The 14,458-nt window shown below is 46.6% G+C and overlaps 1 protein-coding gene across 5 annotated transcripts in view; it reads right to left on the minus strand.

The window, feature by feature from the left end:
• Window positions 1-11,340, minus strand: part of Zfp1 (ZFP1 zinc finger protein) — a 38,897-nt gene extending 27,557 nt beyond the window's left edge. For 3 of the 5 annotated variants that reach the window (XR_015048595.1, XM_029480636.2, XM_021170678.3), the window contains exon 1: window positions 11,144-11,340. The gene's annotated coding sequence lies outside the window, so the exon portion shown is untranslated. Of the gene's footprint in view, window positions 1-10,687; window positions 10,924-11,143 lie in introns of those variants that run through there. The other 2 variants (XM_029480639.2, XM_029480635.2) reach the window with 2 other exon arrangements.
• Between the last annotated feature and the right edge of the window lie 3,118 nt (window positions 11,341-14,458).

Below are 14,458 nucleotides of genomic sequence, written 5' to 3' on the forward strand. Positions count from 1 at the left end.
GCACATTGGTCATTCTCAAGCAGCAGACTTTGTCCTCCTGGGGGTCTTCTTGCCCTGTTGCCCAGGTACCCTGACTGTCCTTTCTCTGACCTTCCTACACCTACTACTGCAGCCAAAATCTTAGTTAAGTTCCTTTCCTGCCGGCGATCACGCTGGTTCTCTCTCTCCTCTGCCTCTTTCTTTTCTCTTTCTTGCTTTTCTTCCTCTGTCTCTCTCTTCTCAGATTCCTTTACTAAGTCCTGTAAGGTATAATCCTGGAGCCCTTCTAATCTCTGCAACTTTCTCTTGATATCAGAGGCGGACTGACCAATGAAAGCCATAGCTACAGCCGCCTGCTGTCCCTCCGAGGAGGGATCAAATGGGGTATATCTCCTATAAGCCTCCATTAGTTGTTCTAGGAAAACGGAAGGCGGTTCCACTGGACCCTGAAGAACCTCTCTTACCTTGGCCAAATTGGTGGGTCACCGTGCGGCCCCTTGAGCCCTGCCACTAGAGTCCGGCGGTAGACCGTGAGACACTCCCTACCTTCCACAGTATTGAAGTCCCAATCCGGTCGGGCCAAGGGGAAGGCCATATCTATAAGGTTGGGGAGATTAGTGGGGGTCCCATCTGGTCCTGGGACAATCTTCCTGGCTTCCAACATGATCCTCTCTCTCTCTTCAGTTGTAAAGAGGACCTGCAAGAGCTGTTGACAATCATCCCAAGTGGGCTGATGGGAAAACATCAGGGACTTGAGGAGTCCCGTTAAGCCTGAGGGGTTCTCTGAAAAAGAGGGGTGATTAGTCTTCCAGTTGTACATATCAACCGACGAAAACGGCCAATACTGCAGTGGGACCAATTCCCCTGGGGCAGGGGCGGGTCCCCCCACGTAAGCCCGTAATGGTAGGGCAACGGTAGAATCTGGTCCTGATCCATATCCCTCCGGGCTACGGCCCCTGCGGCTTCGAGTCCCTGCCGCTGGCCCTGTTTCAGAGGCCACCCGGGGGTCCGCTGGGGCGGGCAGCTGTGGAGGAACAGTTTGAGGAATCGGTGGGGGATAATGAGGTGGAGGAGGGTCAAGGAGAGAGACATCATCAATTTCAGGATAGATCCGCAGGGGAGCCGATGGAGCGGGCAAAGGCGTTTTGAGGCCACGGCCACGGTCGCCGCCTCGGCTCCCGATGTCCAGGGTCTTATCCAGGGTGGCGGATTTTGGACCAGGTCCTCCCACACAATAATGTATGGGACCTGATCAGGGTGTCCCCCTGTGGCCTGAAAAACAATTCGCTTGACAGCGAAGATAATAGGTAGGTTAAAGGTTCCCTCCGATGGCCATCCCACACCGAAGGTTGGCCACTCAGAGGAGCAAAAAGGTTGCCAGGGTCCCTTCTTGACCTCGACAGAGAGATTATGGGCCCTAGTTCTTACTTCAGTCCAATGGTCAAGAGTCAACGTCAAAGAGGTTGTCACTGTCTGTCCCATTTCAAGCTCGGCAACACACACCACAAAAACAGACACCAAAACGAGAATAAAAAGAAACCAAAATCTGCCTCGACTCCGCGTCGACCAGAGACACTGAAAAGAGTCAGTCGGCCTAGAACTAGGTCGCTGATACAGATCATCAAGGAGTAAACCTACTTCCTGACTTTCCCTGCGGGGGTCCACCAGGCATCCCTGTCCTCCCCCTGTCCTCCTGGGACGTTTCCCAGGGCAAAAGGACAGTGGACACCTGGACACGTCTATCCTTATCCATTCCGCTCTCCCTCCAGGAGCGCGACTCTTTTGGCCTCAAAAGAGCGTCCGCAAAACCGAAACTGTGATCGCACCAGATTTCTAGACAGAACACAGACACAGAACTGAAACCAGACACAAATCCTTACCTCCAAGTGGGTCTAGGACCCCTGGGTGGTTGCACAGATCCCGGACGAGCCCCCAAATGAAAGACACGCCCCCCCCCCCAAGGGAGACCCTCACTCAAGTCTCAGGAACAGCATGCACCCAGTGAGACACTGAGACCGGACTTGCTATAACCACACAAGGAAGTTTATTGAAAGCGAGATGGAACGAGAGCTCAGGCCAGCATACTCATACACCACACAGGGGTAGAGGAGTTCGACCCCGACCCAAACTCTCTACAGGCTTATAAAGGCAAAAACCACAAAAGAGGGGGAGGATTGGGGAGGAAATAGGGGAAGTCCAAAACCATAAATTTACTCAACAGTTAGGTCATGTGCTACATTAAGCAACACACCTGGGGCATTGGAACATTCCACAGAGGGCATTGGAACATTCTGTGGTTGTTCCAGGAAATGTTTTTCTTAAAAATGTTCCGGGTATGGGCTGGTGAGATGGCTCAGTGGGTAAGAGCACCCGACTGCTCTTCCGAAGGTCCAGAGTTCAAATCCCAGCAACCACATGGTGGCTCACAACCACCCGAAATGAGATCTGACACCCTCTTCTGGTGTGTCTGAAGACAGCTATAGTGTACTTACATATAATAAATAAATAAATCTTTAAAAAAAAAAAAATGTTCCGGGTACAGTCACCCAGCAGGGGTCGGGGCCCGAGGGTGAAGAGTTCATGTTCTCACAGGCAGCTAGTAATTTTCCACTCTTCAGGATCATCTTTTTATGTATGTCCTGTGAATCAAACTGAGTGAGCAAAATGGTATCACTGTAAAAACTGGGGTGTGAGACTTGGTCTCCCTGGTCCCTAGACAATGATCCTCATATGTCTGCTAACATCGAGGCCTACAGAACGTGCAAGCCTCCCTGATACTGTAACCAAAACCTAAAAAATTTAGGATATGTTCCCTCCAGGAGACATCTGGGATAAAGGACAGAAGTGGTGTGTTAGAAAGTATCAGACAGGCTGAGACCTGGGGACTGAGTTTACTATCCAAAGACAGCCCTTTAGGCTGCTCCCTAACCCTTTAGGACAAATAGGGAGATCTTTATCTACTCGCTATCTAGACCAAAACCATAGTCTGTGCCCCTGGCAACCCTGCAACCAGAGGCTAACAGCCATAAATCAGGGCCTGAAGGTCAGATTCCTGTTTCAGAACAGTCACCCATTCATTGAACAAGGACTTATAGAACCCCTATTTGACACCTGACTGCTACCTTTGCTTAACCTAAATGTGACTCAGCCACAACTTATGAAAGATTGCTGGCTTTGCTTACATTTAAGACCCTCTTATTATATGGGGATAGCACATTTAGTCACTCTTGGACCCAATATAACCAACATCCAGAAGATTCCTTCACACCAGATGGACAAAAACCACCCATGGTCCATTCATGCCTCCATCACACTAGAGGATATGCAAGGAACGGGAGCATGAGTCCCTGGACAGGCAAAGCTGGCGAAAACACTCCACTACTACTTGGTTTGTACGCACCTTGGTATCACCCTTGCCTATCTGCTGTTGGAGATGGGTTCTAATGCTTTGATTCAACTGGGAATCTTCGTGTCCAGACGCTGAAGGTCACTATCCCCAACTGGTTTTTGACTGATCAATAAAGATGCCAACAGCCAATGGCGCGTGGCACAGGATGGAATCAGCATTGGGCAGGTAGGACACAGAGAGGAACGGAGAGAATCGCCACTGGCCACTTCCCCGATTGGGCCTGGGGTAGCAAGGGAAGGTTTAGGAGTGCCCAGCCTTTGAGGTTGCCAAGGCATTTTAAAACTAAGCTAAAGTGTGTGTGTCTTTCATTCACGGATCCAAAGACAGCTTCTGGGCACACAGCAGTGCAGCAAAAGCTCCCGCTGCAATCTGTTCATCCTTTTTTACCCCAGCCAAAAAGATACAGACCCGGGATACCTGAATTTCACAGTCTGACAGCTAGAGAACTAGACAGACTCTTCAGCTGAAGTAACCCTACAGAACAGAAGATTAGAGTAGCTATTCTACAGAAAAGGGGACTTTGCAGGCTTTGGGAGAGGCTTATTGTTTCTATGTTAATCACTCTGGAGCCATCAAGGGTGCTTTAGCCAAGGTCAAACAAAATCTATTATAGAGAGAACAAGAAAGACAATGGTCCTAGAATTGGTTTCACAGGCCAGGCAGTGGTGGCACACACCTTTAATCCCAGCACTTGGGAGGCAGAGGCAGATGAATTTTTGAGATCGAGGCCAGCCTGGTCTACAAAGTGAGTTCCAGGACAGCCAGGGCTACACTGAGAAACTGTCTCGAAAAAACAAAAACAAAACAAAACAAAAAAAGGCCTCCCAGCCTAAACTCCCTATTTATGACCCTAGCTGGTCCTCTGACTCCTCTGTCTTTACTCCTCCTCATAGGGCATATAATCAATGCCTTTATTAACCTCATTCAAAAATGAATAGGATCTATTTAACTTACACTCATGAGAATATAATATAACCCTTTGTATACAGAAGGTGATCAATGGTTTGATCTACTTACATAAAAAAGGGGTGTGGGCGATGAAAGATGAAGCTTGGCATGAGTGTTGCCATCTTAAGCCAGACACCCATTTGCTAGGGCTTGAATATCATTTAAGGTCAAGCCAAGGGCTCAGATGTGTTCTGTTCTTTTTTTCCCCCAATTCCTTCCATGTTCCAACCATAGAAACCATGACTCATTTCTTACTCCGTTCCCAGAAACCTATTATTAAGAACCTGCTATCGTTCCCTTTCCTGTAATATTAGATGGTCCACCTGATTATGATTTTGATCTGTCTTACACATGTTGAGTATGAATTCTGAGCTTAAAACCTGCTCAACTAGAACAGTAGGGGTGGCAATATCAGCTCCTGAGTCCATGCTGCATCCCTGGATGGTCAGTTTGTTGCTCAAATCAATAAAGTTGCTCTGGCTAAGAAAACTTGGTGTCTGGGGGCTGGAGAGATGGACCTGCTCTGCCAGAGGTCCTGAGTTCAATTCCCAGCAACCACCTGGTGGCTCACAACCATCATGGGATTCGATGCCCTCTTCTAGTGTGTATCTGAAGACAGTTTCAGTGTACTCATAAATAAAAAATAAATCATTAAAAAAAAAAAGCTGCCGGGCGGTGGTGGGCATGCCTTTAATCCTAGCACTTGGGAGGCAGAGGCAGGTGGATTTCTGAGTTCGAGGCCAGCCTGGTCTTGAGTACCAGGACAGCCAGGGCTACACAGAGAAACCCTGTCTCGAAATAAAAAAGCCAGGCAGTGGTGTTAAATGCTTATAAAAGGTACTTGTTAGTGAGGCCACCAAGGCTTTGATAAGCTGATAGGTATCACAAGTAGCCATATGACCCTTCTGCCATAGGTAGGAGAAATTACTTTGGGCAAATGGGAACCAGTTTAACAAGTTCCTAAGAAATACTAACTTTTCTCTAACTTCCAGAAATCTTCCCATAGAGCAGATTGAGCTCATTTTTTGGCTATTTGGACAATCTTTTGGAGTTTGAAGAATTGGACTTTCCTTTGATCCTGACAACCTTCACGGCTTCTCACAATGGCCACTCTGCTTGGCCTCAGCAGCCTTCTACAAACTTGCATGAGCCTCCCTGAACCCTTTACTCTTGCATCTATCACCTTTACCACGATGCCTCCAGCTGGATGTAGCTTGGTCCCCTTGGGCCATACTTGAGTCAGCCTGTGTGCCTTCCAAGCGTATCTGGAGGACACCCCGCCCCCCCAGGTGGTGGTTTTCAAACAGAGGACTCCTTCAGTGGCATCCTTAATTTAGGGTCTCTCCTTTTAGGTGAACAGTACCTTGGGACAAACTGGAACTTCTCTTAGGGTGGGACTTAGCCCCTAGAGCACTTCTCCTATTGTCTCAGTGCAGAGCAGGTCTCCTTTAAATGATGCTAGTCTCTAACAATTGTAGCTCTTTTCTATGCATCTGCCTTGCAGCCTACAACTTTAAACTCCCTCCCTTTCCCACCAAACCACACAGAGCTGCCCCTTCTTCCCTCCTCCCCCCTTTGCTGCCCAGCTGTCTCTCACAGTACACTAGGATAAGAAGAGTGAGCAGTATCCTTGATATAGTCTGCATGCCATCTAGAAGACATTGTTGGACATTGAGCCCACGTCTCTGCAAGAGCAGCCAGTGTCTTAATCACTAATCCCCCATTTTCTGCCCCCATCCTGTCTTCAGATGTGCACCACACAAGTTAGTCCATTACTGTTGAATTCAGCCTCACTCAAGTTCTCAGGACAGAAAGCAGCTCAGTTCTCGGCCAGAACTGAATATAAATGGCCTCTAGCCCCATTTCAGAGAAGTCCCTGCCTCCCTCGGAAACCTCAGTACCCTTCACTATCAGTGTTTCTCTCTAAGATTTATTTTTACTTTTGCATATGTGTGTATGTTTATGAGTGTATGCCATCTATGTGTGGGTGCCTGAAGAGGCCAGAAGAGAGTATTGGACTCCCCAGAGCTGGGGCCATAGGTGGTTGTGAGTTACCCAACATGGTTGCTAGGAACTGAACTGTATCCTCAGCAAAAGCAGGAAACACTCTGAGCTACTGAGCCATCTCTCCAGCTCCTTAAATTTCTCTTGGTGTTATGGTCTTAACTCCCACCAGAATGGCCCACTACGTTCTGGTTGCAGCATTTTAGGGGTTTTCTAACCCAAAGTTCCAAATTCTTCCACATCCCTCCAGAAACCAACTCCAAAGACCTCAGAACCACCTGATCCAGTTTGTCTTGCTTAAGGGTGAAGATCAAAGCTTAAGCCTGATAGCCCCCCAAAGATAAAGGTACACTGCTGGCTAAGAACAGGAGATGAACACAGCATCACACCTAGCTATGACCTCACCCTAAAAACATGCCAATCTTAAATTATGCTACCTTTCTCCCCACTTGGGACAGAAAAGGCAGAGCCTGGCATGGTGGCACGCGCCTTTAATCCCAGCACTCAGGAGGCAGAGGCAGGCGAATTTCTGAGTTCGAGGCCAGCCTGATCTACAAAGTGAGTTCCAGGACAGCCAGGACTAGACAGAGAAATCCTGTCTCCAAAAACCAAAAAAAAAAAAAAGAAAGAAAAGAAAAAAGAAAGAAAGAAAAGGCAGAATGTGGAAGGGGAAGCCGAGAAGACCATGGCACAGGGAATGCCACAGGACCACTGACCTCTCGGCCCCTGGAGCGCGTCTATCTCTCCTGCCCTAATGGACTTCTGCAACTTGAGCAAGTAAGTGTTTACCAAGTGTGGGTCTTTGCTGCTACACGCCCATGTGTAGACTTGGAAAGAAGGGTTACTAATGGCCAAAAGCTCCCCCATGAAACCAAGGGTCTGAGATTATTGTGACAGAAGCACTGATGCTATTACTACTCACTTATAACATCACTAAAAACACCAGCAAGGGAAATAAATACCTGGGCAGAGACGGCCACCAAGTGGGCAACCTGGACAGCTGAGCTAGATAAGATCCCAAAAATATTGCCTGTCATGATAGACCAGTCTTGAAGCAAGATCCCTACTTTCCACCATAACTCTGATCAAAACAAGTGTCTCTTAAAAGATAAAATACAAATGCCCAGTGGAAAAATGTTCAACCTCACATCATGGATACACAAATCAAAACTATACTGAGACTCCACTGCACCCTAGTGAGAATGGCAGTCATTAAAAACAAACAAATAAAACCAAGAAATACTGGCAAGAATGTAGACAGATGGAACTACCCACTGCCGGTGGGAATGTACCAGTCCAGCTATAGGAGTCAGTCTAGAGGTTTCTCCAGAGACTAATGATACATCTTCCATGTGATTCAGCTATACCAGTCCTAGATTCTTCACCTAAAGATTCCCATATCACAGAGACACCTGCAGAGAGACACCAGAGGAATGGATAAAGAAACATAATGGCTTTTTTTTTTTTTTTTTTTTTTTTTTTTTTTTTGGTTTTTCGAGACAGAGTTTCTGTGTAGCCCTGGCTGTCCTGGAACTCACTTTGTAGACTAGGCTGGCCTCGAACTCAGAAATCCACCTGCCTCTGCCTCCCGAGTGCTGGGATTAAAGGTGTGTGCCACCACACCGGGCACATAACGGAATTCTTAGTTCTTCATGTGCATGTGGAGGTCATGGAACAACTTTCAGGAGTCAGTCCTCCAGTTCTCTTCTCCTACTGTACAGACAGGTTCCAGAGCTCAAACTCACAGAGTTTTTGTATTGGCTGGAAGAATCCTTACCCACTGAGCCTTCTCACTAACTCCACAATGGATTTTTTTCAGTTAGAAAGAATAATGAAGTAGGCCGGGCGGTGGTGGCACATGCCTTTAATCCCAGCACTTGGGAGGCAGAGGCAGGCGGATTTCTGAGTTCGAGGCCAGCCTAGTCTACAAAGTGAGTTCCAGGACAACCAGGAGTACACAGAGAAACCCTGTCTCAAAAAACCAAAAAAAAAAGGAATGAAGTTATGTCATTTGCAGGAAAAGGGATGCAACTGGATATCGTCAATGAAACAAATTACTCTAAAAAAACCAAAAACATGCTTTCTGATTTGTGGTTCCTAGATTTATAGATGCCTAAAATCATATATAGAAATGAAACTAGGAAGACGAAGGAACTAGCAGGGGCTAACGGGAGGATTAGGCAGAGGTGACAGTATAATATGTATTGCTGAGTCTGGCAGGGCTGTGTAAGGGGTGGCGTGACAGAGTTCCTGCCCCCCAGCATTACCTGGTTGTGGACACCATGTGCTGATGGTTGCGGTTGCCCTGAAGCTGATCTGCTGTCTTTATTTTACTTTCAATTTCTCTTTGTGGTGAATATACCTCCCCCATTACTCAGAGCTAATCACTTCTTTTTTTTTTTTTTCTTTAAAGATTTATTTATTTATTATATGTAAGTACACTGTAGCTGTCTTCAGACACTCCAGAAGAGGGAGTCAGATCTCATTACGGGTGGTTGTGAGCCACCATGTGGTTGCTGGGATTTGAACTTCGGACCTTCGGAAAAGCAGTCGGGTGCTCTTACCCACTGAGCCATCTCACCAGCCCAGCAAATCACTTCTTAACAGATGAAACAGAAGCGGTTCACAGGAATGGGGGTGGTCATGGGGCTGCAGGGGACTAGGAACAAACAGGCCTTGAGGCCATGGAAAGATCTAGACAACATAACTACAAAGGCCATAAAAACCTAGATGGTCCTTAGTAAAAAGCACTCATTATGTGACTTGTCTTTAAACTTGGAATTGTATGAGGAGACACATGTACCCTGATCCAATGCCTGCTGCATTAGTTAGCCAGGGTGACCTTGGGGACATCAAAGATAGAGAGTTAAAGTGGTCTCAAGAAAAAAAGGCATGGATAAGATAAGAAGAAGTATTGGGGGCTGGAGAGATGGCTCAGCGGTTAAGAGCACTGACTGCTCTTCTGAAGGTCCTGAGTTCAAATCCCAGCAACCACACGGTGGCTCACAACCATCTGTAATGAGATCTGACTCCCTCAGAAGACAGATACAGTGTACTTTCATATAATAAATAAATAAATCTTTAAAAAAAAAAAAAGAAGGAATCTGTAAAAAAACAAGCAAATGACAGGTGGGTTTATCTTATAGGAGGAAAACGTGTGTGTGATGCAGAAACAAATAGTATTAGGAGTGTGGTTTAATGGGAAAGTACAGCAGGCTAGTGAACTAACGTTTATGGAGAGAGTCAAACTTGGACCTGAGGCTATGGAATTGTTAGGATATGGAAACAAAGATTAGAGAATTAAAAGATGATATGCATATAAAAAGTTAGTCCTTCATTCTGCTTGCTACTGGAGGGACTGGAGAGATCAATGCCTAGAGAGATATCAGACAGAGCTGCCTGCTTTACTTGCAAAAATGTTAAAACTTTGTAAAGATTTATTTATTTAATATATGTAAGTACACTGTCACTGTCTTCAGACACACCAGAAGAGGGCATCAGATCCCACTATAGACGGTTGTGAGCCACTATGTGGTTGCTGGGATTTGAACTCAGGACCTTCACAAGAGCAGTGAGTTCTTTTACCCACTGAGCCATCTTTCCAGCCCAGTAAGAGATCTTTTTTTTTTTTTTTTTTTTTTTTTTTTGGTTTTTCGAGACAGGGTTTCTCTGTGTATCCTTGGCTGTCCTGGAACTCACTCTGTAGACCAGGCTGGCCTTGAACTCAGAAATCCGCCTGCCTCTGCCTCCCGGCAAGAAATCATTTTAACCTCAGTAGTCTGTCACCTTTCTGTTCTTATATGAAGATAGTCACTGTAATGACTGCTGTGCCAGGAAACCGCAAAAGCTATGCCCAGCTGCCGTGAAGAACAGACTGTGTTCAAACAATAAGAAACCACAAGAGCTGTGTCCTGCTGCCCGTGAAGAGAACACTGTGTTTAAGCGATAAGGAAATGTACTTTTGCTTTATGTTTAGCTTTCATTTCAAAGAATAGGGGGTTGGAGGTTCGGGATTACTGGAATTTATGTAACCATGGATTTTTTTTTTTAGAAAATGATTAACAGTGGTAAAAAGATTTAATGAATGTAACTTTAGTAAATAAAAGACTGGGTTCAGTTTCTCTGACAAGAGAACACATGAACTGACAGCTTGTATCCACTACTGACTCAGATATTACTCAATCAGCACCGCTCCCACTCACCCCTTTCTCAGGACTATCCTCACCTCACGCAGAGACTGGACCTCGGCAACATACTTATATGAAAACTTTTACCCAAGCTTAACAGAAAAGTCAATATTAGAAAAAAGAAAAGCCAATGTTAGAAAAAAAAATCTGTTATACTGACGCTCAAACCGGAAGTAACGGGATAGACGTGATAATTCCGTGACACTATAACTGGAAACACCAGACACCACGAACAAGGAGGTTGTTCCAGGAGCCCGTAAAGCCACCGTGGGGGCGTGGCTAGCCACGTGAGCCCCGCCCCCACACCCTCGTGGAGGGTCAAGCGCGCGCCCGCCCGCCAGGCTTCCAGACTCGCCCCGCGGCCTGAGCCCCGCGACGGCCAGCAGTGGCGCGTCCCCCCACAAAGGGAGGCTGAGCCCGGGAGCTGCCCGTCCTCCTCCGACCCCACACACGCCGACCACGAGCAGCCCATCGGGACCGACTCTCAGAAGAGCTCGAGGCCCGAGCCTACGCCCAGGGGTCGCCGCGGTCCGCAAGGCGTCGAAGTTGGGGCTCCCACCCCGGCGCAGACGCGACCCTCCTCCCGGGCCGGCGCATCCCGGCCTTACAGACGTACCTGGAGCGGTCTAGCCTCCACTCGCGGTTCCGGGTCACGAGGCTCGCGAAGAAGGGGGCTCTGTCACCCACTCGCGACTGCAGGTGGGGGAAGGGCGAGCGCTAGCGCTTTTGCGCAAGCGTGCAGCTTGTGGAGCGAGCGGCCGTTCCCAGAGTCCTCGGAGCTGTGACGCTGAGGTGTAGGACTACAATTCCCATAATGCCTCTGAGCCGCGCTGCTAGGAACTCTGGGAAACTTACGCTTTATTAGTTGGGTAGGGACCGTTTTTTCCAAGTTAACAGTCTGGTTTGTGTTACGATCTCAGAGGTGGTTTTGACTACAAGTCCCTTTCATCTTCCTGTGCTGTTAAAAACCTGGATTTGGAGTAACTGATTAAAACTTTCAACAACAAAATATGTGCGTTAAAGCAAATCTCAACCGCACTGGAAGCACACATCTTTCTGGGTGTGGTAGTGCACGACTTTAATTCAAGCTAGTGAGAAGTAGAAGCAAGCAGATCCCTGGGAGTTGGAAGACTTAGAAAGTCTCAGTCAGCCGGGCGGTGGTGGCGCACGCCTTTAATCCCAGCACTTGGGAGGCAGAGGCAGGCGGATTTCTGAGTTCGAGGCCAGCCTGGTCTACAAAGTGAGTTCCAGGACAGCCAGGGCTATACAGAGAAACCCTGTCTCGAAAAACCAAAAAAACAAAACAAAAAACGAAAAACCAAAAAACAAAACAAAACAAATAGAAAGTCTCAGTCCAGCCAAGGCTACAAAGTGAGTCCCCCGTGTTACACCCACCCAGACACACACATCACCACTACCACCATTTTCCTTAACCTCTCGGCTCTAGAGTTATTTTTGGAAGCACTGGCACAAATAACCCCATGTTGTTGGTTTGAGACAGACAGGGTCTTGTCACCAAGCCTAGGTTGGCTTCAAACTAATGATCTTCCTGCTTCAGCTCCCTGCTTACTGGGTTCTGGAGAGGGGAGGAAACTAAGTCAACTCACTTCAGATAAAAAAGCTTCAAAATTAAAGCTTCATTTTCTGTATGGGGCAGCCAGTTCTGGATCTGAACCTCGTCCCTCCCCCAAGGGAGACAGCACTGTAGGATGGGAACACAAAGGGGGACGGGGAGGGGCTGTTGCAGTGACCAATCATATTTTGACACAAGGAGTTAAGGAAGTTTAACATTGGTGACTCTGCCTTATCCTGGTTTCAATGTCCTGAGTCAGCTTTTGCAGTCAAGTTCCCTCCTGGACTCTGACCTTGCATTTAGAATGATAAGGGAACTGCAAGTAGTCAGTTAAATCACAACAGGAAATAAATACACTTACTATTTGCATGCCTTAGTTAGATAACGGGATAATGGCAAGCCCCCTTTTTACATCCTTTACTGGTTAACACACAGACATGAAACACCTGAAGAAGCAGGATAGGAGTTGATTCTGGGATCTGGGAACATGAACTCAGTTTTGGTCCTGCCAGCAAGATGGAACTTGTTTCTGAGATGGCTGGACTAATGAAATGTCTCCTAACAGGCGAATGGTAACATGCTCAGTATGATTTTCTTTCTGTTTTGACCCTGTTTATGAACACTGCATAGCTGCATGCATATTGTGCACATCCATACATATAATAGGCAAAACACTTGTGCACATAAAATCTTAAAAATTTGTTGTTGATGATAATTTTAACTTTGCATAAAATATACACGAAACTATTTCTGAGGCATGGGAGTCAGGAAGGAAAGGAACAGGGATAGAATTGACCGCAGTGCTCAGAAGTAGAGCAGCAGGATTAGGAGAAGGCTGGTCTGGTCTATGGGAGACTGCCCCTCCCATAGAGGAGGAGTGATCTGTAATCTCTGTAATCTCCACTCAGGAGGCCGAGGCAGGGTTACTGCTGAGTGATACCAACCTGGGCTGCTATACAGTGATTTCCAGGCTAGCCTGGGATATAGAGTTGAAGACCAACCTCAAAACTAGGGCTGGAGCCTGCTGTGGTGTGCTCGCTTTTACTCCTAGCACTCAGGAGGCAGACACCATTGAATCTCTGTGAATTTGATGCCATCTTAGATTACATAGCGAGTTCCAGTACAGCCAGGGCCATGTAGATTCTTCCTTAAAAAAAAAAAAAAGCACCACCAGCAGCAAAAGCAGGGCTGGAAGGTGGTTCAGAGGATGACGGTGCTTGCCAACAAGCCTGACGCCTTGAGTAGCAGCCCTGGCCCTCCGCATGGTGGAAGAAGAGAACCATTTCCCACAAGTGGTCCTCTGACTTCCACATGCACACTGGCACATTTGTGAGTGCAGGCACGCACATGCACATTTCATGAATCTCATGTCTTATGAATATCATACAATTCTTTTAAAAAGAGAATGGAAATCATATTGTCATCTGTATTTGTTTTTTGTGGGTTTTTGGGGGGTTTTTTGTTGTTGTTGTTGGTGGTTTTTTTTTTGTTTTGTTTTGTTTTTTTGGTTTTCTGGTTTTCCGAGACAGGGTTTCTCTGTATAGCCCTGGCTGTCCTGGAACTCACTTTGAAGACCAGGCTGCCCTTGAACTCAGAAATCCGCCTGCCTCTGCCTCCCTGCCATCTGTATTTGTAAAACATGGGAAACTATCTAGATCTTTCGATGATTGTGAATCAAATAAACTGTAGTTCTATACAAATAGAACTGGAAGAGATGCTGAAAAGGATCTGTGCTCAGATGATGGAGGTGTCTAATTCACCGAGAAATGAAAAAGGTAGGAGTTACATGAGAGTCTGTCAAGTGTGGCCCTATTTAGCCTGGGGATGTAGTTCAATAGAACATTTGCTATCTTGTAAAGACCTTGGGCTTGATTCCCAGCACACACACCCACATCTACACTGAAATAGAATGTGTCCCTATTTTTGTAAAAAACTAGGGGCTGGAGAGATGGCTCAGTGTTTAAGAGCACCAACTGCTCTTCCAAAGGTCCTGAATTCAAATCCCAGCAACCACATGGTGGCTCACAACCATCTGTAACAAGATCTGATGCCCTCTTCTGGGGTGTCTGAAGACAGCTACAGTGTACTCACACATATAAATAAAATAAATCTTTAAAAAAAAACTATGCATATTTTGAGATGAAACTAAAAGATACAAAAAGAGTTTGTTCTCTCTCTCTCTCTCTCTCTCTCTCTCTCCCCCCCTCCCTCCCTCCCTCTCCTTTATGATAACACCATCAAATGAGCACTCCCTGGGTGAGCCGTTCCTAAAGATTTTGCAAAATTCAAAGTTTTTTTTTTTTTTAATCATTTTCTCCCTTAGGAAGAGAGAGTGCACAAGAGAATTTTGAAGACATA

The sequence above is a fragment of the Mus caroli genome, unplaced genomic scaffold, assembly GCF_978045245.1.
Source record: "Mus caroli unplaced genomic scaffold, Mus_caroli_1 scaffold_10, whole genome shotgun sequence".
Taxonomy (NCBI): domain Eukaryota; kingdom Metazoa; phylum Chordata; class Mammalia; order Rodentia; family Muridae; genus Mus; species Mus caroli.